The sequence below is a fragment of the Bos taurus genome, chromosome 2 (genome assembly GCF_002263795.3).
Source record: "Bos taurus isolate L1 Dominette 01449 registration number 42190680 breed Hereford chromosome 2, ARS-UCD2.0, whole genome shotgun sequence".
NCBI lineage: Eukaryota > Metazoa > Chordata > Mammalia > Artiodactyla > Bovidae > Bos > Bos taurus.
Genome location: NC_037329.1, coordinates 48,158,406 through 48,184,902, shown reverse-complemented (window position 1 = coordinate 48,184,902; position 26,497 = coordinate 48,158,406). Strand labels below are relative to the sequence as shown.

The window sequence follows — 26,497 nt, the reverse complement described above, 5'->3', positions numbered from 1 at the left end:
AGATTCCTGAGCTGTTTTCACCTGGTTCTCAGAGCATTGGAAATCAGGCTTATACCTTGATACCTTATACCAGGAGCAAGAGGCAATACTGACCTTTAAAACTGGGTAATTTCTCTGTTGTGAGTGGCTGCCCTATGCATTGTAGGATGTTCTATAGCATCTGCAGCATCTATCAAGTGATTTTCAGTAGCAACCCATTTCTGATAACCAAATGTGTCTCTGAGACACTGACAAATGTCTTGGGGGGATCATATTGAAACAGCTAAGAAACACTGACTCTGAGGCAGAAAATTAAACAATCCTTCTTGTTGGATTCTTACTAGCCCAAGAGAAAAAAACTTCCAAATACCTAAAGAAATTTTAAGGAAATTGATATTTGGGTTTCCCTCCCAAATTTATCCCAGCCAAATCTTTCCACAGTGAGAACCATCAACAGCTAGCAAACCTTAGCTAAGTTAAGAGAGGCATGAAATAGATTTCCAACATTCCTTACAAAAATTTGAACACAATCAAGGATCACAACAGAGCCAAGGAAAGCCTCTAAAGTGAGACTAAAATACACCAACACAAATAATAACTTAGAAAACACAGAGTGCGCAGAGAGAAATAAACATCAAAACAAAACTTTAAATCCATAAAGAGGAAAAAATACTAGAAATCCCGTGGGGGGAAAAAAATACAAAGATCAAAAAATCGTACTGAAAATCAAAAAAACAATAGGAGAAATGAAAGTCCCAAGGTTTGAAAAATCAAGTACATTTCCCAGAAAGTGTAAAGCAAAAAACTGGAAAAATATGAAAAATGGGAGCAAAGAAATAGGTCCAGCAGTATAATGTCTAATTGCCGGTACAAGAAACACTGAGGTAAGGAAATTACAGAAAATGAATCAGAAACTTTAGAGCTGAGGGATACAGGTTGCTAGGCTGAAAGAACTCATGAAATGCATATAAATTTCTATGGACTCATAAATTATCTCACATTACTGTGATGTTTCAGAACATTGTATAAAACAAAGAGAAGAATCTATAAGCTTCAAACAAAAAGGCTTCAGAAGCTTCCATAAGGGAGAAGAAAGTGAAATACAACATTAAAAACAAGAAAGGAGTCAAATTTTTATCAAACACTAAGAATTTCTCCTCAAATCTGAAGAGAAACATTACCAATTTAGAATTCTACACCCAGTCAAACTAACAGAGTACAAGTAAAGATAATTCCAGGAACGTAAGGCCTCACAACGTTAAACTCTCAAATAGCCAATAAATTTTAGAAAAACTGCTCAACCCCATTAACAATCAGGAACTGCAAATTAAAATAATAACATAAAGCTACTTTCATCAGATTGGCAAAAACAAAAACTACCAACTGTTTTCAAAACTGTAGAAAAAAGGATCTATCATACATTGTTGGTGGGAGTATAAATTGATATATTCACTTTAAAAAGTTTGGCATAGTCTACATTCTGCAGAAATGCATGCTATGTATATAAAATGCATGTGTAAGATTACACAGAGTTGTACTATTTCTAAGCACTAAAAACTAGCCACAATCCAAATGTCCGTAATACTAGACTAGTTAAATTAATTGTGTACGTTCACAAAATGACTTACTACACTATACTTACTTATAAACATTACTATCAGCAATGAAAATACATGAACTAGACCTAACAGGACTGACTAAAAATGATACATAACATGTAATTCAATTACATACAGGATATTAAAAAAAAAGGCAAAACCAATGTACATTGTTTAGGAATGCTGACAAAGGTGGTTAAAAAATACTTGAAATAAAAGTGAAGGGGACAGCAATGTTCTAATTCTTCATTTTGATACAGAATACTGTGTTCACAATTATTCATTATACAGTATATCTGTGGCTTGTGCATTCTTCCACATTCTGTTTACTAATCATTAGAATTAATCATTATTTTATAACTATGATTTGTACACTCTTTTGCACATTTAGTATTTTGCCACAAAAAAAAGATTTAAAGTTTGTTATCTATGGCACTTTTATGGCTCTGCTATAGTTTTTTTGTTCTAAAGTGTCATATATTTGGTTTCAATAGAAACAAAACTTTAAGGCACCAGAGTCCAGTTTTTATTCCATTTGACAGGATTACTGCACATACAGAAAGTGGTAAAAGCACTAGTCAGTGGTGCATAAACAAAATTCAGTGTCAAAACATACAAGAAGAATAAGCAGTAACTTTAACTGATAGCATACCCTAAAAGAAATCACTACAGAATTAAGTAATACAAACACAATAAACATGAGGAATTTCAGAGTTTTGGTTTTAAAAAATACATACATAAGTGATAGTCTTTCAATGCACATTTACAAAAAATCATAACTGAAAGACTGAAACGGTTTTAGTTATGATTTTATGGACAGAATGTGAGAAAGAAACGGTGGTATTTTACTAAAAACAGTTATTAATGAAAACCTGTCTTTTTTAAACACTCTGAATTAACATGAGGGAAACATTACTTCCAGCAAAAACAGTAGCATTTGAGAAACCAACGGCTCTAAATCTGAGGCTAGTAACCAAAGAAACTAAAAACATCCTTTTAAAAATCTCGCATCTACACTAAAGGGAAAACTTTGATGATGTCTCCTTCTCTATCAACGATAATTAAGACACGAGATCAAGAATTACACAATTCCATACCCCCCTTCTGAGAAATGCTACAGGCATTTTGTTGCGGAAACCACGCAAGACGCGGAGGGAAATTCTACTGAAGAACCAAGTGCCAGCTTGCTCCCTCCTCAAAGCCACTCCAGAATTCCTGTGAGGTTAACGAAACAAGGACTGATGGTAGTAACACTCAATATAAACAATACATCCAATGACAGAAGTTGTCAAAATGCACACAGCTTGTTTCTCTCCCTGGACAGGTGCCCCACTCTGAGGTGGAGAAGCAGTTAACAGAGTCACCTGCTGAGGGTTCTGAGATCCCGTTTCTCTCTTACACCTGGACCATCACATTTCTCACCATCACCGAGTGTAGTTACCACATGCCACAGATTTAGGTTCATGAGCTCATCTACGCTCCCTACGCTCGTCCAGGACCCGCCGCCGGCTGGCTCAGGGGGAAGCCACGAGACGGAAGGAGCCCGCCTAGATTCTGGCCTGTCTGGCCTAGACAAGCCTGCCCCCCTTCCCGCATTCCCAGTCTCCAAAGCGTTCCGTCCTCTCCTTTTCGATTCGCCTTTCGCCACAGGCGCCCAAGGCTTTCGTTTTGAGGCTAGTCCACTCCATGTTACCTCTCATGGAAAAGTTATCTCTTACCAGGGCAGAGCGAGATTCCGGAGACGGTGGGAATCGCTTCACAGGTTCCTCTCGCAGCGTTCTCTGCTCTGCTTCACCTGCAGCTGCCAACGAATTCACCAAGACTCCCGGCATGCACCGCGCAGGCACCGCCTCCCCACCCCGCCCCTCTCCCGCCCAAACACGTGACCTCCTTTAGCCTCCGTCCACGCCCACTTCCGTTCCTCCACTTTCCCTTAGGAGGGAGGAGGGGACTGGGGGTGTTAAAGAGTAGCGACTTCCTCCTACTCTCCGCCCCCGCCTCTCTACCCCCTGCTACAATGTCTTCCGGGTCGCGATCGCCTCGGAGCCTTCTGGGAAACCATCTCATTTCCTCCCCTCCCCCTCCTCCTGCCTTCAACCAACCAGCCTCCCGTCAGAGAGGGACATGCGCAGTGAGTGCCTCCCGTCTCTTCTACCCGAACCCCCCTCCCCCCCCAAGCAGAGAGACCCCAGCAGCAGCAGCAGCTGATGATGAAGAGAGAGGCAGTGGCAGAGGGGGGGCACCTTTTATTTCTATTTTTAAAGGGACAGGACACTAATTTTACCCCACTTCAACCTTGAATTGAGGGGGGTGGGGGGAAGGCGGCTGAGTTCCTTCCCCCACCCTCCAGCCCTGAGACCTGAGAGGGGGATTGAGCCTGAGAGAGAAGGAGAAGGAGTTTCTTCTTCTTCGAAAACCCCCATCCACGACTCCTACCCCCTCACCCCTCCACTAGCCTCTCTCCCGAGCCCCCTCCATCCTCCTCCTCTTTGGCCGTGAGAGGAGAGAAAGAGACCAAAAGCCTCTTAGCAACACAGACCCTTCTCTGCTGTTGCTGCTGCTGCTGCTACTGCTGCTGCTGCTTGGCCCTGGCTGGAGACATCTCACTACACCCAGGAGCAGCCACTTCCCCAGCTCTCCTCCTCCTTCGCCTCCTCCTCCTCCTCCACTCCCCCCCCCCCCTTTATTACCCTTTGTGTCATCCTCCACAGCTCCAGGGAAGGCACTCAAAAGTGGGGGGCAGAAAAGGTAAGTGTGTCTGTGGGGGCTTCATTGCCTTCCTCTGGCTCTGACTTTAACTCCGGGGCAACAGTAGCACCAAACCACATACGCAGTGGAGCTCCGGGGTGAGGAGGGGGTGGTGCTGGGGGGGTGGTGAAGGAGGGGTTGGAGTGGGGAGGGGTGTGTGAGGTGGGTGCCCATCCTGTCAGAGGAGGAAGGGCACTTTTTATTTTTATTTGCTGTTGTCAAAAGTGGTTTCTCTCCTCCAGCTAACATCTGATTGTGTCTTGCTCCAGTGGGGGAGAATACAAAAACAACCCCCTCCTTCCTCCAATGAGGCGCCAGGGAAAGAGACAGAAAGAGGCACACTTTCTAGATGTCACTTTAAAAAAATCATTTGGGGAGCTTTTTTCCTTTTTCCCTAGGAAAAGCTCCACTGCATTTGTTTCTGAGTGGGAAAATGTCGGGATCTGGATTGTATCGGAACTGCTTATCCATTTGTAGACCTGAGTGTTTTCCCCTTTTTGGTTCTGTATGTGATTTGGATATTGACTTCAGTGTTGGAACAGACTTGATTGGGTTTTGCTTTCTGGGTTTAATTTTCCTTTTTTTTTTTTTTTTTGTTTTGTCTGACTTGCATAGAAAATTTCAAAATTTGGGTTGATAGAGGCCTTTGGTTAGGTTTTGACTTGTATTACTGCTTTTTTTGTTTAATGTTTGTTTCATATATCAGCATATTAAAGTTAAAAGCTTAAAATGCTTTAAGTTAAATATCACTGGTATTGTTTCTCCCTATATACGTTCGTGATATTTATTTTACATAAGATGAGAATATTATCTATTTCATAATTAATCTGAGTATTTTTATAATCTTTGTAACTTGTCTGAACAAGTAATCCCCATTGAAAACTTTTATGTTGTTCTGACTTTATGGAAGGCCAAACCTCTCCATCAATAGTTTGCTGGATTGGTACCACTTGCAGTTTTAACTGAATTATTTATTTACTGTTGTAAATTGAGATGAGTTTTTCATCTCTGGGGGGTACTGAACCAAATTGCTCACTATATGTGAAAGGATACAAATTCCTAAAATGTTTTCATGAGTCAAGGAAATCATGATGGTATAGTTAGTACATGCATTGTAGTGAGATATAAATTGAAAGATAAATCAGATTTAGGTTTATAGAGGAACAGTCTTGATAAAAATAACTATTTTTCATTTTTACATGGTATGTTCTCAGTGAATGGTTTTCAAATTCAGTACTGTATTTGATTTCAGAAATGCTTTCTGAAATGTTCAAAAACATTTCTTTCAAGTATGTTTCTGATGTAGGCCTTTTACTAGGGCTTACATTAGAAAGTGGTATTTTGTTTCATATGTACATTTCTTTATTCTTTCCTTAAAGATGGATGCACACATTCACACACGCACACACAATCTCTCTCTCTCTCTCACACAAGCACACACATACACACCCTTTTCTTATAACTGCATTGGTATCTCTGATCCCATAATTTATGTCAGCAAAAAATATTCTCCTGTAAAGTAGCAATTTTGTGATCAGACTGGCAATGTGAAAACAGCAATTTTATCAACTAGAAAGGATTGAAGAAAAATAAATCTAAGGATATTTGACACAAATATTAGACATGATAATACTTTTAATTTTTTAATTTTCTTGATGGTAAAGTGAAAACAATATATTTACACTTTAGAGACAGGAAAGCATTGCATATGTAGAAGCTTGTTCTGTAAAATTTTAATTCCCAATTGTGTGCAAAAGTAGACATTTACACAGGGGAAGGAAAAGCTGTGTAGCAATAAACAACATGGTCCTATTTCTCTCCTTTCTGTTGTGAATTTGAACAATTTCTTATCTTTCTCTGAGGTGTAATTGGTGCACTTTGGCAGAAATCTATGCCAAGTTCAAGTTTGTCTCCCAATAATAGTATTTCAGATCCACCTAGGATTTCTTGTCCTCACCTTAATACCTCAGCAACCTTAACATAAAAGACGGAAGTAGAATATAATGAAGAAATAACTTTTAAGTAAAGTGAATTGAGTAGGTTATTGGGGTGGTCGTTTCCCAGTAGGCAGCTGAGAGAAAATTTATAGCTTGATTATAATACTTTACTTACTTTCTGTTTTTATTTGAAAACATTTCTTATTCCACCACCCTCAGGGTAACCCTATATAGTTCAAAGATTCTAGACTGCCTCTAAGTTGAAAAATGACTTACCTTTAAAAAAGCTGTTTATTTTTTTATGGCTTGTTTATTACGTATTAAGATATATTTTAGAGTTGTAAGTTTCATGGAGGTGGTATCTTGGAGGTCAGTTTGTCCAGCTCTTCATTTTCCATATTGCGGGAGTTCAGAGAGTTGTAAAAGCTTACGCAGAGTTCTAAGGCCTGTAAGTGGACAGCACATGGACCAGAGAACTCTGGTCTCTTGACATTCACTAAGCTACACGGTCTCATTTTCTTTTATCAGGAATAAAACTATTGTGCACATGACACTTAAGGCTTTTATATGGGGTCATATTCTAATACTATTAAAATAAATAGCTATAAAGCTGTAATTTCGTCCATTTACAATTCAGTAACTTGTTGATTTTTTTTAGGGGGGTACTGATTTCTCTCATTGTGGATTGTGACTGTTTTGAGAATTATTTCAGCTTTCCCTAATGGTTATTTTCCCCCCTGCACTTCTAGTTAATCAGTGAATATACTTCTTATTCCTGTATTAAGCTATATATATATATATATATATATATGAAAAATGCATATTGTATTATAAATGCTTTTTTATGATTCTTGCTCTATGAACTACTTAAGTAAGACTAAAATTTTTTTTCTTGTTAGCATTTATATCCCCCACAGCACAGTTTTCAGTACACAATAGGCCCTAATGGTTGTTTGTCATATTTGATATTATAGTTAGACGTGTTTGAATTTCTTGACTCTTAGATGTAGAATTTCTTCATTTTCTTCCTTTTTCCTTTCTTTCCTGCTACAGTGTATTCACTACCATGATTTTTTTTCTTTATCTTTACTATGGTTCTCACTTTTTCTAGTGGCCAAATTAAATCCTGTTAACAAATAGTACTCATAAGAAGTAAAAACATATTCTGTACAGGATGTGATTTGACAAAAATGATTTATTTTAAATAAGGGATTAAAAAATTCCAATTAAGAGTGTACTAGCAAATATTCAGGATATACTTAAATTTCATTTCATTGAGTAACTGGCAGAATAGGTTATTGGAATGACTAGCCTGCATTTACCAGCTCTATAAAGCAACTGTAACATAGGTGACGTGTTTCCCTTTGTTTTTTTCGGTCCTTACCCAGACAATTACCAACTTTCCAGTTTTCTGTGGATATGAAGATTATTCCTAGTCATCAGTGGGACCCCAGGAAGTCAGCCAGAAAGCCTATGTGCAACTTATGAACCTTTGCAAACTTGTCTGTATTTTGAATGTATGTGCTAAACAGATTGTACTCACTCATTAAACGTTTATTGAGTATCTGATGTATGTCAGGCACCATGCTAGGCATCTGAGAAACAAGGATGGGTCCCTACAGTTTGTGGAAGGTATCTTAATTGTGTTACACAGGTGTATTGGTCATATCTTTATTTAATGTTTCTACCTAAATTAATTTTATGAACTAAATGGATAGTGCCAGGTAGAAAAATGGATGTTTAAAAAGGATATTTGCTGTATTTTATTAGAACAGACTAATATAAAGAAAAAAAATTGCACTTAATACTGTATTCTGGAGATTTCTATTCTGTATATAATTCAGTAATTTTAGACCATGAAAATAGTAGTGTATATGGCTATCACTTCTGATATTTTATTGCTATATACTTTTCTTTGAAGGTGACCAACACTGTTCATTAAAGTATGTATTTTTTACTAAATTATCACCCCTCCTAAAAACCCAACTCTGTAATCTTAAACTTTTTTTCTTTCTAAAGTAACTTTCTCTTTACTTCTCATATAAGAAGTTATCTTTCATGGTTCATTGGAAGACATTGTACATTATCGTTTTGAGCATTTAGTTATTTTCTACCATAGTTTAAACTGACAGTATGATTTAATTAAAATGGAATAATTAATTGGCTTCCCTCGTAGCTCAGATGATAAAGAATCTGCCTGCAATGTAGGAGACCAGGGTTCCATCCCTGGCTCTGGAAGATCCCCAGGAGAAGGGAATGGCAACCCACTCTAGTATTCTTGCTTGGAGAATTCTATAGACAGAGCAGCTACATACAGTCTATGGGGTCACAAAGAGTCGGACATGACTGAATAACTAACACACACATAGCGTTTAGGAGTTTTGGAATTTTTAATGTGTACTTAATGTATTTCTCCAGTATCCTCATAAGAAACTTCCCTGTTCTAGTTTTAAATCAGTTGCAGTTTTTAATCTTTATAAGTGACATCGTTTCTAGTACCTTAGTAAAATGAGTTCTTAGTTGAATGATTTCTTAGAAACAAAAAGTACTATCTTAGTTCTGTCACAGTTTTTAATATATAAATTTAAAAGCATGTTAGAGATTTCCTGAATTTCCTTTGCTCTTATATACCTTTTAGAATAATACTTTTTCACCGGTTAAAAAAAGGAGGGGATCCCCTGCTGGGTACAGTATTTTGTGAAGGTAAATAGATTTCTGATGGTCAGTCAATTCTGATCTCTTTCACATTCATTCTTAATTTTTTGTTTTAGTAATAATTATATTACCATTCATTTTAACTGACTAGCTCTGTGATAAATATTATCAATCTCAGTCAGTCCTTAAAGTGGTCCTATAAACATTGTAACACTGTCTCCATGTTATAAATGAGGAAACCTATTAGAATAAAACAAACAAAAAACCTATTGGCAGCAAAATATTCCATCATGGTAAATTCATGACACTTTATAATTAAAGACAGTAAAGAATTTTTATCAGTCAGTAAGTACTCTGATAAACAGTAAAATTGTGGCTCCAGTAGCTTGTTGATAGGGTAATGGAAATTTTCTCAAAATTTATAAGGACAGAAAAATAAGCTAAAAAAATCTAGTTCTTTATAAGGAACGTAGATGCAGACCAGTGTACAACTTGGAAATAAAATATACATAAAGTCAGTCTTATCATCATACAGCAAAAATAACACTTAGACCTTCTAGATATTGAACTTCCTTTGTCTTGCATAGAATTAAATTTAGCATTTTGTCTCATGAAGTTTGGAGGTTTCAACAATTTGTGATCCAGTGAATATTTACTATAAAAATTTTTGTATAACTGTTGATAATGGAAAACCTATAAACAAAACAGTTTATTATATTGCCTAATGTTTTGGTATGTATATATGCGTACTTTCTGTACCCTCTATCTTATAATATTTTTCATAATTACTACATGATGAATATAGGATGAAGTTTAACATACTCTTTTTAGTATTGCTTAAAGTCAAATATTTTTGGTATAAGAATGTACAACTTGTATTCTCTAGATGCCGAAATTATTATGTAGTTGTTCTTTAAAGCAGCTACTGAATTAAAATCCAGCTAGCAAAGTTGACTTTTACATCCTTTACTTTTAGGAGAAAAAAATAATTTAAAAAAATTCTATTTTATTAATCAAGTAACTTTCATATCCATCCTAAGGAATGCAGTTCATTCCGTATGCTTCAGTTCAGTTCAGTTCAGTCGCTCAGTCTTGTCCGACTCTTTGCAACCCCATGAACTGCAGCATGCCAGGCCTCCCTGTCCATCACCAACTCCCGGAATTCACTCAGACTCATGTCCATCAAGTCAGTGATGCCATCCAGCCATCTCATCCTCTGTCATCCCCTTTTCCTCCTACCCCCAATCCCTCCCAGCATCAGAGACTTTTCCAGTGAGTCAACTCTTTGCATGAGGTGGCCAGAGTACTGGAGTTTCAGCTTCAGCATCATTCCGTCCAAAGAAATCCCAGGGCTGATCTCCTTATTGACTCTATTATCCTATAAATATTATACCAATGCATATGACCAGTAGAGTTTGGAAATATTTTTAAATGCTATATAACTATTCTATGTTATCTGTTATTCTTCAGAAAAGAAGCTTTATAATAAATATGATTTATTGCTTTTAAACTAATCTAAATAATATGTGGGAGTGAAAAAAATCTGTGGTCCTAAATAATCTCCTTTAGATAACCTAAAGGTAATTCAGTTGTGAGTAGAGATTCTAACTCTTTAGCATTTTGCTTTGAGGTATTTCTATATCATGTAAGATTTTAGAGGTTGGAATGACTCAGTATAACTCTTCAGACAGACAAAGGGTGAACTAGGCTTAACGTATATTAAGGTTTATCTTCTAATGCAGCTGGACAGAAAAGAAAATCACTAATGATACCATACATGGGGGAAAGCATACAGTTCAGAGTTGGTTAAAATTCTGATTTGAGTCCTTACTTGGCTTGACCTTGGTAACCTTTTCTTAAGAGAACTTGTAATTCTGTGATTTTTCCTTGTATGCAAAGCTGTTGTTTTCTACGCCTTGATTCCAGAAGTATCTACTACTCTGTTGACTGCTAATTAACATAATCCATACATTCTTAATATCTTCTAGTATCTAAAAATAATAATCTAGGTTCACTGGTGTTGGAGGAGGGCAGTATTCCACATTCAACAAAATGTGTTGATTTTTCCATAGCTTCTTTACTGATCTAAAAAGTACACTTATCTAAAAAGTGTATGTTATGTAAAATAGAAAAGATTTTTATTAATTTGGGTATTTATCATACCAGTGGTATTTGTAGCTGGTAAGAGCTTTCTGATATACAGTGAACTGAACACTAGTGAATATTCAGTGAACTGAGTGAACATTCACACTTCAATTAATGATAAAGTTGTCATTACTGAATATTAAGTAACATCAAAATATTTAGGAGAAATCAAATACATGTTCCAGTAATGACAGAAATTTAGAATTTGTTTTTTAGCATCATTCCAAAGTCATTTTCCTTCTTCTACATTCGTCACACTGGAGTTTGTGCTGAAGGATTTCTTGGCCATTTTGGAGACTGTAATCTAGTTAAAAGGTTTGTTTATGCTTCCCATCTCTGTTCTGCTGATGGTATTAGAATGCAGGCCAGAGCCAGACATCTAACTGTTTATAACATTCAAACTTCAATTAAAGCTACAGTGTTCAGTTCACTGTATATCAGAAAGTTCTTACCAGCTACAAATACCACCAGTAATTATGGCAATGGTTTTGTGTGGCCATAGGCTTTCCTAAATCATGCCAATCCTTATGAATTGCTTTTTTATTTAGCAAGTATTAACTTTTAATTATTTTATAGAAGTGTAAAAATGAGCTGTATTTTCTTCTACAAGTACTATAGCATTTCCTTTTAACAATCTTTTTTGATAATAAAACCTAGCAGCTTATATTTTTGAACATCTTATTTAAATGATGCAGATTAGCTTTTTTTAAGATTAGTAAATTTTTAGTAGGTGTTCATTTTGATATCCACTTGATTTGACTCCTATTTCTAGTTTGAAGAATATCGTATTATTTGGTCTGTTAAAAAACAAAACTATCAGTCACATTACTACAGTTTTCTTATATGTATGAGAGGAGACTAGATCCACATAATACAGATTTTAATCTCATATTGCTTTTCTGGTCTGCTGCTCTTACCGTTTGTGGTTTCTGTGTTTTCAGTATGATGATAAACTGTTTTAAAGTTTTCTTTAAGCTTGTAAGAATTCTCTGAAAACAGTTTTCAGCAGCTTCTCTGTTTTTTGTACAATTGAATCAGAAAATGAATTGTGTATGTGTCTAGTTTTTCTAATTAGCAGGCAGATTTGCTATATTATTTTGCTTTTGTTTTTTATAAAGGTAAATTTTAGTTTTTATTAATTTTAAACCTTGATTTACTAAATGTATATATTCTTTATGTATATACATATATTTTTATTAAAATATAAATTTATAGATTTAAATATTTGGGGAATGATGAAAAATGATATTAAACTGAATGAAATTTGCTATAACACTCTTAAAATAACCAACATTACAATGGAGAAAGTTGCATTAGTCATTTTCCTTGGCACTGAAACTAATAATCCATTCATTTTGGAATATTATAGGGTAGGAAGTTAGGAAATACTACCTATGATGTCTAAAGATAAGCACTCACAATAGTCACGCAAAATTTGACTTGTGGGCTAAAAACCTGGAAAGATCCCTAAAGCTAAATTGAAACCAAATCACAGAATAATGTGCATAGTATGATTCCATTTATGTTAAAGAAAGACTAACATGTATACGACATATAAAACTATATTTGTACACGTGTAACACAATTTTGTTTATATGCATATATTTTTATAAAAAGAAAAGTTGTATAAAATATATGCCTTATAGTTATGTAAATACATTAAGAAATGTTTTAAAAAATATGTACCAAATTGATTCCTTAGTTTATAGAAAGTATGTATGTGGATGCTGGAAGGTTGAAGAATTCTTAACTGTTTTGAATACTTTAGTATTCTCTCTCTTTAATCGCTAAGTTGTGTCCGACTCTTGGATTTGTTTTTAAGAATCAGCTCATATGCATGTACTGATTTTATAATGGAATTTAATTTTTTTATTATTTTTTTGCTAATTTTATATATTAAAGGATAGAGAAAAAGAATGACCCACGAAAATTGCAGTCCTAGCCCCTAATCAACTGTCCCTGACTACCTTGAAGAGAATTGAGTATTAGCTAACAATCATCATAGCTTGATAAAGAATTAGGTCTGTAGACTGATCTAATCTTGCCTAACAGGATGAAAAGCCTAGTCAGTTGAGGCAGGAGCAGTGGATGTAATCTATACTGGTTTTTTGTTTTGCTTCTTATTGCAAAATGCATTTCTCACTGTCCTGGGAAAATATAAACTGGAGAACCAGTGAAGACTGTCAGTCTTAAAAGTGGTAGACAGTAAGGTTTCTGGTCTCAGATAAGATAAAATGTATGGATCTAAGATGGACTTTTGTTATTTTAATCAGTAACCCAAATTATTGTATGTTCATTCAAAATACAGATGGCATAGTCACTTAACATTTTTATGATGTTTTCTGTATTTGCCAACTGGTTTGAATAGAAGACAGAAATAAAACAGAAGTTTTTAAGATTAAGTCTTTTTTTTGTTGTTGTTTTTTAGTGACTGAAACTTATACTTGAAAAACACTTAAGGAGCCTTTGTAAAATGACACCAAACTGAGTATGTAAATACTCAGAGTAAAGAAGGAATTAGAATTCTGTAAAGTAAGTCACAGTGGACTTCTTGGGAGGACATTGAGTTAATCAGAGTTTAGGTAGAGGAGAGATCCTCAGAAGAGAGTAAAAGACAAAGTTTCCAATGGAATAAGGAGATAGGGAAGCTCATTTTTACTAGTTTGAAAACTTGGATTGAATTTCAGAATAACCTGGTAAATTAGGATAGTGATTAGAAATAATACACTTTGCATTTATGTTTTAAAAACTTATTTCCCAGAATGCAAGTCAGAAAAGAAATAGGGAAAAAAATAACTTGCTTAAAAAAATCAGACAGTGAAAATAGTTCTTTGCAACTGTGACTGGTAATTATGTCAGAGTCTGAAGCAAGTGTATGAGTTGGAAATTTAACACTATAGTTAAAATAGGAAAATTTTATCCAAGGATACTGAGGTTCTTTTTCCCTTCATAATTAAAATTCATACTTAGGTTGGTTCCTAGGATCAGCAATATACAATTAAAATTATAAATTTTGTATATAAATTCTAAAAAATAGCAAAAAGATATAGTTTATGTTTTCTCCAGTCACTTTAAAAGATTTATTTAAATTTATTTCCAGCTGGCCTCATCATATAACTTACCATCCCACCTACTCCCTACCATTTACTGAACTTTTTTTTTTCCTGAAGAATAGCAATTTTAACAAGTTCTATCAAATATGACTCTGTGTTTTGTTCCATCCAAAAAGTCGTAATTATTTTTCCTCCAAGACTATGTAGAGGTCATTGACTTGGTGTTTATCTTTTTTTTTAATCAGCAGCTGGCTAATGTCTTTCCTCAACAAATGTGGGTTCACACCTATTATGTGCTTACTGGAATAGTAAGGGAAAAGAGACATGGGTCTTGCTCTTTTGAACTTAAGTCCTAGAAATGAAGGATATTGATCAGATAATTGTATAAATTAATGCAAAATTGAAACTATTTCATTTGCTGTATAGAGGTACATGGTATTTAATATAAGGGCTTTTAGAAGGATAATTTAATCAATAAGTAAGACCAAGGGAAGCTTTTATTTTGCTTAAGAAAGTGTTTAGTTAGTTGAAATATTGATGAATTTGAGTCACCTTGATCAAGAGGGAGAAAAATGTTTTGTGGAAGGAACAGTTTGTTCAAAAATTCCTGATGGTGGAGAGCATAATACATAACCTTAAATGAAGGTCAGAGTGACAGAAGCTAAGAACTAGAGAGTACATGGTGAGAAGTAATGCTGAGGAGTTATGTAGGAGCCAAATTACAGTACGTTGTAGGCAAAGATTTTAGTTCTTTTTTTTTTAAATTATTTATTTATTTGTCCACTCTGGGTCTTAGTTGCAGCATGCGAGATCTTCAATCTTCATTGCGGCATGTGGGATCTAGTTCCCTGATCAAGGATTGAACTTGGGCCCCCTGCACTGGGAGTGTAGAGTCTTAGCCACTGGACCACCAGGGAAGTCCCCAAGATTGTCTTATATGTAGAGTTACTATATAAACTTAAACTAATATACTCAACAAAAAAACTTATTACCACAGATGACCCTTAAACAGTTCTGAGATAGGGATGCCAACCCTCCAAGCAGTCAGAAACCTGAATATAATTTATAGTTGGTCATTTTATTCGTGGTTCTTCTGTATTGGAGGATTCAACCAATTGCAGATCTTGCAGTACTGTAGTATTTACTGTTGAAGAAAATCCCTGTATAAGTGGACCCATTTGGTTGAAAGTCCTCTTGTTCCTGTCAGCTCTATTTGTAAAAGGGTTGTTGTTACAGTTCATTTTTATTTCATTTTAAAACTCATACTTTCTCCCATAGAGTCATTGTTGTAGTGATTAAGTCTCCTAAAATCCCTTTATTTTAGGAGAGTTAACAATTACAAGTAGTGAATATAACATTGTGCCCTAAACGTACCTAGATGGAACTTAGAAAAGAAAAGCAAAATGGGGATTAAAATTGTTGTCTCTACGTGCTTAAGAGAATCTTCTCGGTATGATTGAGTAAGTTTGAATAATTAAGAAAAAGAATAAGTCTGCAAGTTTACCAGGCCAGTGTAAGAAAACATAACGTATGATGTCATATTCAACTGGACAACTTGAGAAGACCCACAATTGGCACCCACAATTGGATGTAGAACAGTATGATGTCAGGAGCATACCAAGAAAGAGAAAGTAGAAGACATCACATTCACAAATTGAATGTGCCAAATCTTGACATATTTTTGTTAACATTCTAGGAACACAATTTTTTTAAAAGCAGAATTTTGGAAATTCCCTGGCAGTCTAGAGATTAGAGGGCTGCACTTCCACTCTAGAGGGGACAGGTTCAGTCCTTGGTGTTAGTAAACTAAGATCCCATACACCCAGTAGTGTGGCCAAAAAAAGTAGTATTGCAAAATGATAACAATACTATGCCTACTATATATATATATATATATATATATATATATTTTTTTTTTTTTTTAATGAGTAATTCAGCAGTCAGAAGTAGTTACAAATTTCTAAGTTAACTATTTCAGGCCCTTGAAAATGTGTATGTCTCTTGAAGTCCTTTTAAAGACAAAATTGAAGAAATTTACTTTTTAATTCTTATTTTCCATTTAACTTAGAACATTGTCAATAAGATATTTTCATTTCTTGTTGAAGTTTAAATTTTAAGCTTGTTTGAACACCAGTTTCTGTCCATATTAATAAACAATAACTAAAGCTTCAAGAAATGCCCCAAGTATTAAGAACATTATAAAAAGATTGATAAATTACTTGAATTTTCCTAAGACCAAAATATCACAAACATATTACATTGTAAGGAAAAGGTAAAATACATGCAGGCATTTGCTGAATGGACAGGGGGCCATCACGTTTTTCTTGGCTGATGAATTCTGCCAATGTATCTTTTGTCAGGTGAGCTTTTTTAAAAATTTAATTAAATTAATTTATTTTTGGCTGTGCTGGATCTTTGTTGCCACGGGGCTTTATCTAGGGGCCGCTCATCGCAGTGTATGGACTTCTCATTGTGGTGGCTTCTCTTGTGGAGCACAGGCTCTAGGGCACATGGGCTTGATAGTTGCGGCATACAGCTTTAGTCACCCCATGGCATGTGGAACCTTCCCAAACCAGGGATCGAACCTGTGTCCCCTGCATTGGCAGGTGGATTCTCAACCACTGAACCACCAGGGAAGCCCCAATCAGGTAATCTTAAAGTTACCTTTCTGGCATTCTCAGGTATGATTTTTAAAACAGATAAACATGTAAAATTCAGAACTATATAACTGATTTTACTGTTTATTTACTTATGTATTTGCTTTTTTACTTATGTAAAACATTCTAAATGAGACAGTATCACTAGTATTGATTTATTTTACTACAGTGTCTAGTAAATTACTGATGATTCATAGGCCTTAAGTATTTGGAAAGCTTACTAGTGTTTGAAAAGACAGTTTACTAAATTTATCTGATAACTCTTAAGGGGTCATCAACAAAACCAGAGAATGACTTGGGAATTATTTTGAGTTTTATGTGTTTCCTCTGTTTTATTAATACAACTTTCTACTTATTTTTCTGTCAAAGTCTATTCCAAAGATCCCTAGTTCTGTGATAATAGGTTTGATTCCCCCCCTGCCCCAAGTAAGATTTCTTCATCAAAATTTTAATAATGTGATTACAGAAGGTTTTGTTTTGTTTTTTACTGCAGTGATAATCACTAACATTTATTGAGTGGTTATTTTGTGTCACTCACCATTGTAAAAACATTCCAAGGAACACGCTTCAGGAACTTTCCTCATATTTCTTCACATCTTGTATGTACCTATCCTGGAACTTCTGATAAGAGTGTAAAAGTGAGACAAATAACCATTTTCTGTTGTTATTAATAGAAATCCTACAACTTTGGGAATGAACAATTATGAAATTTGTCCTTCATATAAATGCTGAACTTAATAGTCGTTTCTATATTCTTCTAACCACAGTATTCATAGGTGATCAGTGTTAACCTTTATACTCTTTATAAATAGGAAACAACCTTTAGAACTTCAGAAACATGCCTGGGTTTGAACACAGGTTCCATATACTGACTTCTGTAGTAGTCAACTGTGAACTGTTAAGAGGTCCAAACTTTAGTTTGTCTGTAAAGTTAGTATAGTGATGGAGTTTCTCACAGAGTTGTGACTGTTAAATGATAGAGTACCAAGTGCATATAAAATCCTAGCATGTTGTGAACATTCGCTAAAATGTGGTTTCCTTTCCTTTTCCTTCTCTGCTTCTTCTATTAATAGCAATCATGTTTTAAAATCTTTCTGAAATTATATATGCATTAAATTTTTAAATTGGCTCCTAAAACTGTTTTAAGACTTTTCTGTAATTTTGTAGATGAATGATTGTTTTACTTCATCTTTTTGCTTTTCTGTATTTTGTTAATAAAATGGGCATTTGTAAATGTTATTATACCTCAGTTAATAGAGGTAATAAATGAGCACATTTTGTTTATGTAGATACTCTACTGATAGCTCACAACTGTGGCTTTTGGTAATTCTTATTAAGTGAAATAATATTGAATAAATTTCCTTTTTTTATTTGTTGATCTTAATTGCAGTTGTAAATAGACAATGTTACAATTGCACAGTAAAACAACACTGTTGCCAAAAAATTAAGAGCCACTTCTCTAGACCACCCTAAGTGGGCACAATTATTATACATATTTTACTGATGAGGAAATGGAGGCACAGAATGCTACATAATCAAGTGGTAGAGTAGAGATTTGAATATATGTATATATTAATATATTTCACCTTTAAAAATGCCTCAGATATATTGAGTGCTATATTAGTTTTAGGTGTTAATAGTGATTATATATGTATTATCTGTATCTAAAATTTTGACTAATATGATAAGGGTCTAATTTGATAATTTCTCATTTGGCAGTATAAGACAAATTGAGTGTAATCTACAGTTACTTGAAAAATATATCAGACTTTTATGTAGCATTTTATATTTGCCAAATTCTTTACATTATTTTTACTTCTTAATCTATTTTTGAGAGAGAGTGGGGGGGGGGTGGGTTGGAAATCCTGGTCATATCCCATAAAGAAAAAGACATAAAGTTCAGGACCTTCGAAAGCATGACAGTTTTTAAAGTCAGTAGGAAGACTGACATTAGAATCAGAATAATCCATGTGCCAGTTTGTTGAGCCACACATCTCTACTGCTTATTACATATTGAAACAACAAACTTACTAGTTGGCAAACGAAACTTTAAAGATATATTATTCTGTTCTTCAAAACTTTCATTGGCTTGTGTCTCCTTTAATATCGTCTTGCCTAAGGTGACTCAGATGATAAAGAAGCTGCCTACAGTGCAGGAGACCCTGGTTCAATCACTGTGTCAGGAAGATCCCTTGGAGAAGGGAATGGCTACCCACTCTAGTATTCTTGCCTGAAGAATTCCATGGACAGAGGAGCCTGGAAGGCTACAGTCCCTGGAGTCAAAAAGAGTCGGACATGACTGAGTAACTAGAACTTAACTTACTTAAGGTTGATTCACTGGAAAGATAGTATGAAAAATTTTGTCTTAAGTAGGATTAGACTAATTAAAGCTAAGAGGTGGCCTACTATCCCTTAGAACATTTAAGGGTTGAGTATCTTTTTTTAAGTTATCAACTGACTTCCTCCTACCTCCTCCCCCCAACTTTGATAAGCTAGACAGAAACCTTCTCTCCTGTTTCTCATAGTACCTTTAAATAGATAGTGCTATCACTTCAATGTGCTTTTCTGAGCCACCCAAGACATTTAACCATCATTCTTAGTATTTTGTTTCTGTGAAAAGTGATTCTAAGTTTCAAAGAATAAATTATTGTACAATGAAGTTTTGAAAAGCAGCAGGATTGTAAGAACTTTCTGTTTTTTAGAAAGACATATTAGAGAAACATCTAAAATAGCATAGATGTTTTTTCTCATTTAAAATATTGCATAATGTCTATAAGTAATCATTTTAAGCAAATGATAAACAGTTTGGTTGCAATCTAGAAAATAATAAATGGTGATGACCAGAAAATTCAAAACCATCTCTTTAAGAGAGAATTATAAATGGTTGGTTAGAGAAATAATAGCAGAATGTCTAATAGTTGCTTAGGAAGTATTTTATGTAAAATAATTTATTAGTAATTTTCTCTTTAAAAGTAACAAAACTTAAAATCTAACAATTTGCAAGCCTTTGTGGGGACTTTCACATAAATGCCACTTTTATTTCAGAAAACTAAACAAAGATAACTCTATATATGTTTAAAATAGCAAGATATTGATTCAAAGATACAATGTCTTTACTATTTTCCACGTGAAATAATGTCTAAATTTTAAACAAGTTCTGCAAAATGTTTTCTCTCTCCCTTTTTGGTGTTTTCATATATTCATTCTTCCAATTATTAAGGGCATAGACTCAGGGAACCTAATCATCTAATAAACTAGTTTGAAAACTCAAATTATTTTGTAAATCCTGATGTGATTAAACTACTTTTAAGTTTCTACTAAAAATATAGTTGTGTTTAAAATAATCTTTTTAAAAGTTATGGCTTGTGAAAAGGATTATTCTCTTTAAATAAGAATGTTATTGATATATTTAGAATATTATTAAGGCTATATCTGCTACCAAGGGATGTCAAATCCTAACTCAGGAATATAGTAATATTTTCATATGCAGGAATTTTTCTCTAAGAGATGAAAGATGTACGTTATTGCCTATGTATTCATATTACATATTCAGTTAGGTAAAGAGAGGTCTAGGCCTCAGGAACCAATCTCAGGTTTTTTGTCGTGATATAAAAAAGCATAAATATTCATTCAGTTGTATGTTCTACATATCTTAACTGCTTGCCATAAGCCAGATATTCAGCAATAGGTAAGACATGTGGGGACCATGGAGCTTACGAGTGATCAACTCTAGAAAGAACAGTTCTCTCAGTTACTTAGAGAATGGAGATATAAGTTGAGTTGTAAAAGACAGACCTTGTAGGTGATAATAATAAATGCATGTAATTTTCAACCTGTCAATTTTATTAAGAAATAGAGACCCAGAAAAGGTAAACGATTTATCCCAGATCATATGGCAAGTGGTATATTTAGGACCAAGGTCCCCTTCTTCCCCCTTATATTTGGCACTTGGATTAAAGCAAGAAGCTAAAAAAGAAGATAAGATGCCTTGAAATTTTGACCACCCACTTTAGATTTGAATATAGTTGATATAATATGATGAGTTGTACTTTTTAAACTCATTTCTGTATGCTTGTTTTTATGTTATTTAAATTTTTTAAAATTTCTTTTTGTTTTCCTTAACATTGACTGAATGATCTTTCAGTTCTGCTAAATCCATGTATGTACAAAATTTTCAAAAAGGGATCCTGTGCCCCTGGAAGACACTTAAATGTTGGTCCTGTGGTTCCTGAAGTCCTATGTACTAGAACTTTTCGGGGTATTTTCTTTTTCTCAGTGAATAAAATTGTTTCCTTTAATTATCTTCAATTTACTTGTTTCTGGGGGGAAAAAAAAGTAAGAGAAAAGCAAAGGGATGGTGCAAGATAAAAAGCACAAGTTTTTGCGGGGTGGTTTTATGGCACCCCACTCCAGTACTCTTGCCTGGAAAATCCCATGGATGGAGGAGCCTGGTAGGCTGCAGTCCATGGGGTTGCTAAGAGTTGGACACGACTGAGCGACTTCACTTTCACTTTTCACTTTCATGCATTGGAGAAGGAAATGGCAATCCACTCCAGTGTTCTTGCCTGGAGAATCCCAGGGACAGGGGAGCCTGGTGGGCTGCCGTCTGTGGGGTCACACAGAGTCGGACACGACTGAAGTGACTTAGCAGCAGCAGTAGCAGTTTGATCTAACACTGGTTTGAATACCCGTTACTGTAGACTAATTCTGGTTATGGCTGATAAAAAACCTCTTTGTAATAAATTATTAAAGGGTATTCCAATAATTTACAGGGTTTTGACTAAATGATATAAGGATTGGAAAAAAGTTACATATTTCATCTTTGTTTCCTTGTAATTTTTGTGTTTCATTTTCAGTGTTAGCTATTTAATTCCTTTAGGTTAACAAAGATTTGAATTTTTTTTTTTTTTAAAGGATATTACTTTGACTTAGGGACAGCAAAGCACAATTGTAGGATCACAGTTTGAGAAATAAATAAACTGAAAGTTGAGTCTGCAAAGCTAGATGTAGTAACAACAAGAAACATCCCACCTACAATGCATATGGCAAAGGAGAAATATGGTGCAACAGACTACAGACAAAAATAATAACTGGAAGTTAAAAATGCATATTCTGCTTTACAACCTTAGATCTGTCATCTCAGAACTAATAGTACTGTATCTCTTTCTCAGATATAATATGATGATATAGACATATTTAAATTTATAAGAAAAATTTTTTTTCTAAAAGTATCTTACTTTATACATCATTTATAGTTACGGTGTAATGTCTCCTGTAAAACGTCACTGTTTTTCTGGTACATATTTGTGGTTTTGTCTCTCAGGGACACATACTATTTTCACTATATTGTTGTGCCAGATTTTTAAAAATTTTTTACATGAAAAATTGAACATAGAAAGGCTGGAAAGTAAATGGTGAAAAAGTTCCACTAAATAATTCCTTTAAATAGAAAGCTCTTCTGATGTACTTAAGGGTTTTAAGAATTATTTCCTACCCTTGGCTGAAAAGAAACACAAGAAATGCAGTGCTGAAAGGTCAGAAGTCACTGCTCCTTGAATAGTAATGAGAAATGAGGATAAAGCATTTCAGAAAGTTTAATCATAAACTAATGAAAAAGTGCTCCATTTGCATCTAACTTCCAAATATGTTCATTTCATCAAGTAAGTTACTACTGTATGTTATTTTATTAACTTTGAAATTAATTTGTAGATTCTATCCAGAAAGAGTATACAGGTAATTCAGTAGTCTATAAGGGGCTGTTGTCTGGTTTGATATTTAATCAGAGCAACCTGCTAGCTAATACATTCTTTAATTTTTCTAAATTATATGTAAGTTCATGTCCATTTAAGTCTCAGCATGTAGTACATCTAGAGGTAAGTATCTAGCCCTGTGATTCTCTGTTTCTACAGTTCTGTCTTCTGATTAAATAAAACTAACAGTTAATTTGATGTATAGTTCAGTGAAAGTCACTTAGTCATGTCCGACTCTTTGCAACCTTAGGGACTATACAGTCCATGGAATTCTCCAGGCCAGAATACTGGAGTGAGTAGACTTTCCCTTCTCCAGAGGATCTTCCCAACCCAGGGACTGAACCCAGGTCTCCCACATTGCAGACAGATTCTTTACCAGCTAAGCCACCAGAGAAACCCATTTGATGGATATTTAATGGTATTCATAATCATTGTTGAAATTCATGATAATTAGGAAAGTATGATAATTACTGTTAGTGGTAGTAAAAACAGTAATAGGTTTTTTAAAAGTTTGTTCTATTTTATTTGTCCAAACAATACTGTAAGTTTTCATAAGACATACAGTTTAATCTTTACCGTATATAATTCATTAGTTTATTTACTTACCCCATCCTTAACAATTTGGCATGTTAAAGCAATGCTTTTATATACTCTTTCTTCTAGTTCTAAGATAGTTCTGCTGGATGCACATTAAAATCATTCAGGGCCAACCTCTTACATTTAAATAAGAGTCTCTGAAAGTGGGGGACCCTTGTATTGTTATTTATAAAAGTTCCTCAGATGATGCTAAAGTGCAGCAGGTATTAATAATTATTGTTCTTAGTAAGGGTTAAGATCCACTATCTTCAAATTCTCATGCCTTGCTTTTGAGAGATCTTTAAACATCAGAGTCACAGGGTGCTTGAGTGCTGATGAAACTGCAGTAACTGAACTCTGTAACTTGTTTTGGAAGAAACCTAAGTGATGAATTCCTGTGAGGATGGCTTCTGGATCCTCAACTTGAGACTAGAACTCTGAGACAAGAGCTAGATAACTGAGAACAATCATCCTAACTCAACCCAATTAAATGTATCTTTAGCCAGTATTTTACTCTGGGAGTGATATGGATAAAAAAGCTCTGCCACCTAAAGCAGATTGCTCCCTTCCTGGTTTGCTGTCTAACTTTCATTGCAAACAGATAAAGAGGACCTGTTGTTGTTGTTCAGTTGCTAAGTCATGTCCAATTCTGCAACCCCATGGCCTGCAGAATGCCAGGCTCCTATGTCCTCCACTGTCTCATGGAGTTTGCTCAAATTCATGTCCATTGAGTCAGTGATGCTACCTAACCATCTCATCCTCTGCTGCTGCCTCCTCCTCCTGCCTTCAGTCTTTCCCAGCAGCAGGGTCTTTTTGGGCTCTTTGCGTCAGGTGGGCAAAGTATTAGAGCTTGAGCTTCAGCATCAGTCCTTCCAATGAATATTCAGGGTTGATTTCCTTTAGGATTGACTGTTTTGATCTCCTTGCAGCCCAGGGGACTCTCAAGAGTCTTCTCAAACACCACAAATCAAAAGCATCAATTCTTCGACGCTCAGCCTTCTTTATGGTCCAAGTCTCACATTCATACGTGGCTACTGGAAAAACCATAGCTTTGACTATACGACCTTTGTCAGCAAAGTGATGTCTCTTTTTTTAAATTAATTGTCTAGTTTGTCATAGCTTTCCTTCCAAGGAGCAAGCATCTCTGAATGTCATGGCTGCAGTTACTGTCCACAGTGATTTCGGAGCCCAAGAAAATAAAATCTGTCACTGCTTCCACTTTTCCCCCACCTATTTGCCTTGAAGTAGTGCAACTGGATGCCACGAGGTTAATTTTTTTAATGTTGAGTCTTAATCCCACCTTACCACTCCTGTTTCACCCTCATCAAGAGACTCTTTAGTTCCTCTTCACTTGCTGTCATTAGTATTGTGTCATCTGAGGTTGTTGGTATTTCTCCCAGCAATCTTGATTCCAACTTGTGATTCATCCAGCCTAGCATTTCACATGATGTAGTCTGCATGTAAGTTAAATAATCTGGCTCATACTATAGTATGACAGTAAAATGGCTGTAGTATGACTGTGATATGACTACGTGTATACTACAGTTATACTATAGTATGTACAGTATTTAGAATATATGTACAGTATTTAGCTACTAGACCTCAGATGAGCAGTTTAGTTGCAAATAAGTGATTAGTATATAGTATTCTTGCTTTAACTGTTTGTTTTATAAAAATATATATATAGATAGGAAGCATTATCATAAGACCTATTAAGTGGATGATATCAGGGTTCAGAAAAACATGCTTTTTTTTTTCCTTTTCTACATTATAGTCATTAGATAAACCAGATATTATAGAATGTTTCCATCCTAATCCATAAGTCTCTTTAGTTTTGTCTTCATTTTAAGCCTATTGCTTCTTCTTTAGCTCATTCCTTGGCTCAGTAATGATAGTAAGTAGTCTCTTTAGTTAATTCATCTACCTCTAGCTTTCTATGCACTAGTCCATATTCTGTCTTTTTTTTTTTTTTTTTCATATTCTGTCTTTTACTAAAATTAGTTCCAAAGATAAATCTGCTTATGTTACTACCCTGATTAAAAACCTGAAGTGATGCCCTTTAATTTTGTCTTATATACAACCTGATTTTCAGTCTGACACAAAAGCTCCTCTATCATCACTGTTTTCCTTCAGCTTAGATCTCCAGTCTTCTCTCCCATTACGTCTCCTCCTATATCTTTTCTTGCAGCTAACTCATCTGATTCCTCTTGAACCTTACATTGTACTTCTTCAGGTATCCTTACCTTTACACAGGTTCTGTCTTCTGTATAACGCCTCTTGCCTTGCCTGCTCCCGTTCCCAATAACCCAAAAGGACATAGTTTTACTTCAGGTCCTAACTCGGATGTCACTTCCTGTCGTATCATCCTAACCCTCCTCAAGCAGAATAAATTTACTCCCTCTTAGTTAATGGCATGCACATTTATCTTTTATCATCATATAAGGTAATTATCTCTACTTTTAGTGTCTGTCTACCCCTGAGATTATGAAGTGCTTGCTTTGTTTTTATTTGTACATTCAAATCCAGCCCAAGTCATAATAGGTACATGTCCTGGGTATATTGTAATCATTAAGAACATAGGCTTTGCAGAGAGTCATACAGACCTGGATTGGAATGAGGGTTCTGCAACCAAAAAGAGTACATTTTGTATGAAGAAAAGGAAAATTTTTATAGGGAAGGAACTTGGGCAATGGCCAGTCTGGATATTTTTTTCCTTCCTGCTTGGCTAGGGTTAGAGGCAGGTAATAACCTCAAAACCTGCAGAAGGCCCAGCTGAGAGGCAGAAATTCAACTAGCCAATATTTTTACTAAACAGTTTGATGTATGCTTGGCTTTTTGCTACCCAGGCACTAAGGGTATGAAGATGAGTAAGAAAAGGGCTCTGCTTTTGAAAAAGTTCAGAGTGAATAGGGAAAATAGACATGTAAATAAGTAAATATAATGTCATCTACAAATTTACATTAATAAAGTAATTATGAAGTACAGAAACATCTTATGAGAATAATTCCTTTGGCAGAAAAACCTCAAGTCCATAAGTGATGCCCTAGCAAAGTTGTAAAGTATAAATTGGAATTCTATAGATGGGTAATATGGTAAGGGCTTGGTAGACTGAGAACAGCACATAGTAAGGCATGAGGTACAGAAGCAGCAAAAGTAGAGAAACCATTGTAAGGTTTTATGTGGTTATCTTAGAAAACCTTACAAAGCAGCATCTACTAAGATACCATAGATAAGGCCCAATGTAAATGTTTAAATATGCTTTCTTGAAACAATCCTCATATCAACTTACTTGTTACATTTTCCCCCTTGAAGTATAGAGTAGATAGCATGGATTTTAGAGATCAGAATTTGAGTTCAAATCCTCAAATACTTAGTTTTTCTAGGTATCATTTTACCCAT

At 35.0% G+C, this 26,497-nt stretch overlaps 2 protein-coding genes across 4 annotated transcripts in view; one reads left to right on the top strand and one right to left on the bottom strand.

Annotated features, from left to right (window-relative positions):
* Window positions 1-3,404, bottom strand: part of ORC4 (origin recognition complex subunit 4) — a 96,914-nt gene extending 93,510 nt beyond the window's left edge. Inside the window, exon 1 of one of the 2 annotated variants that reach the window (XM_005202444.5) lies at window positions 3,296-3,404. The gene's annotated coding sequence lies outside the window, so the exon portion shown is untranslated. The remainder of the gene's footprint in view (window positions 1-3,295) is intronic. The other variant, NM_001046301.2, reaches the window with a different exon arrangement.
* A 178-nt stretch (window positions 3,405-3,582) lies between these two features.
* MBD5 (methyl-CpG binding domain protein 5) overlaps window positions 3,583-26,497 on the top strand; it is a 484,478-nt gene continuing 461,563 nt past the window's right edge. The window contains exons 1-2 of one of the 2 annotated variants that reach the window (NM_001191268.2): window positions 3,583-3,708; window positions 4,289-4,325. The gene's annotated coding sequence lies outside the window, so the exon portion shown is untranslated. The other variant, NM_001430309.1, reaches the window with a different exon arrangement.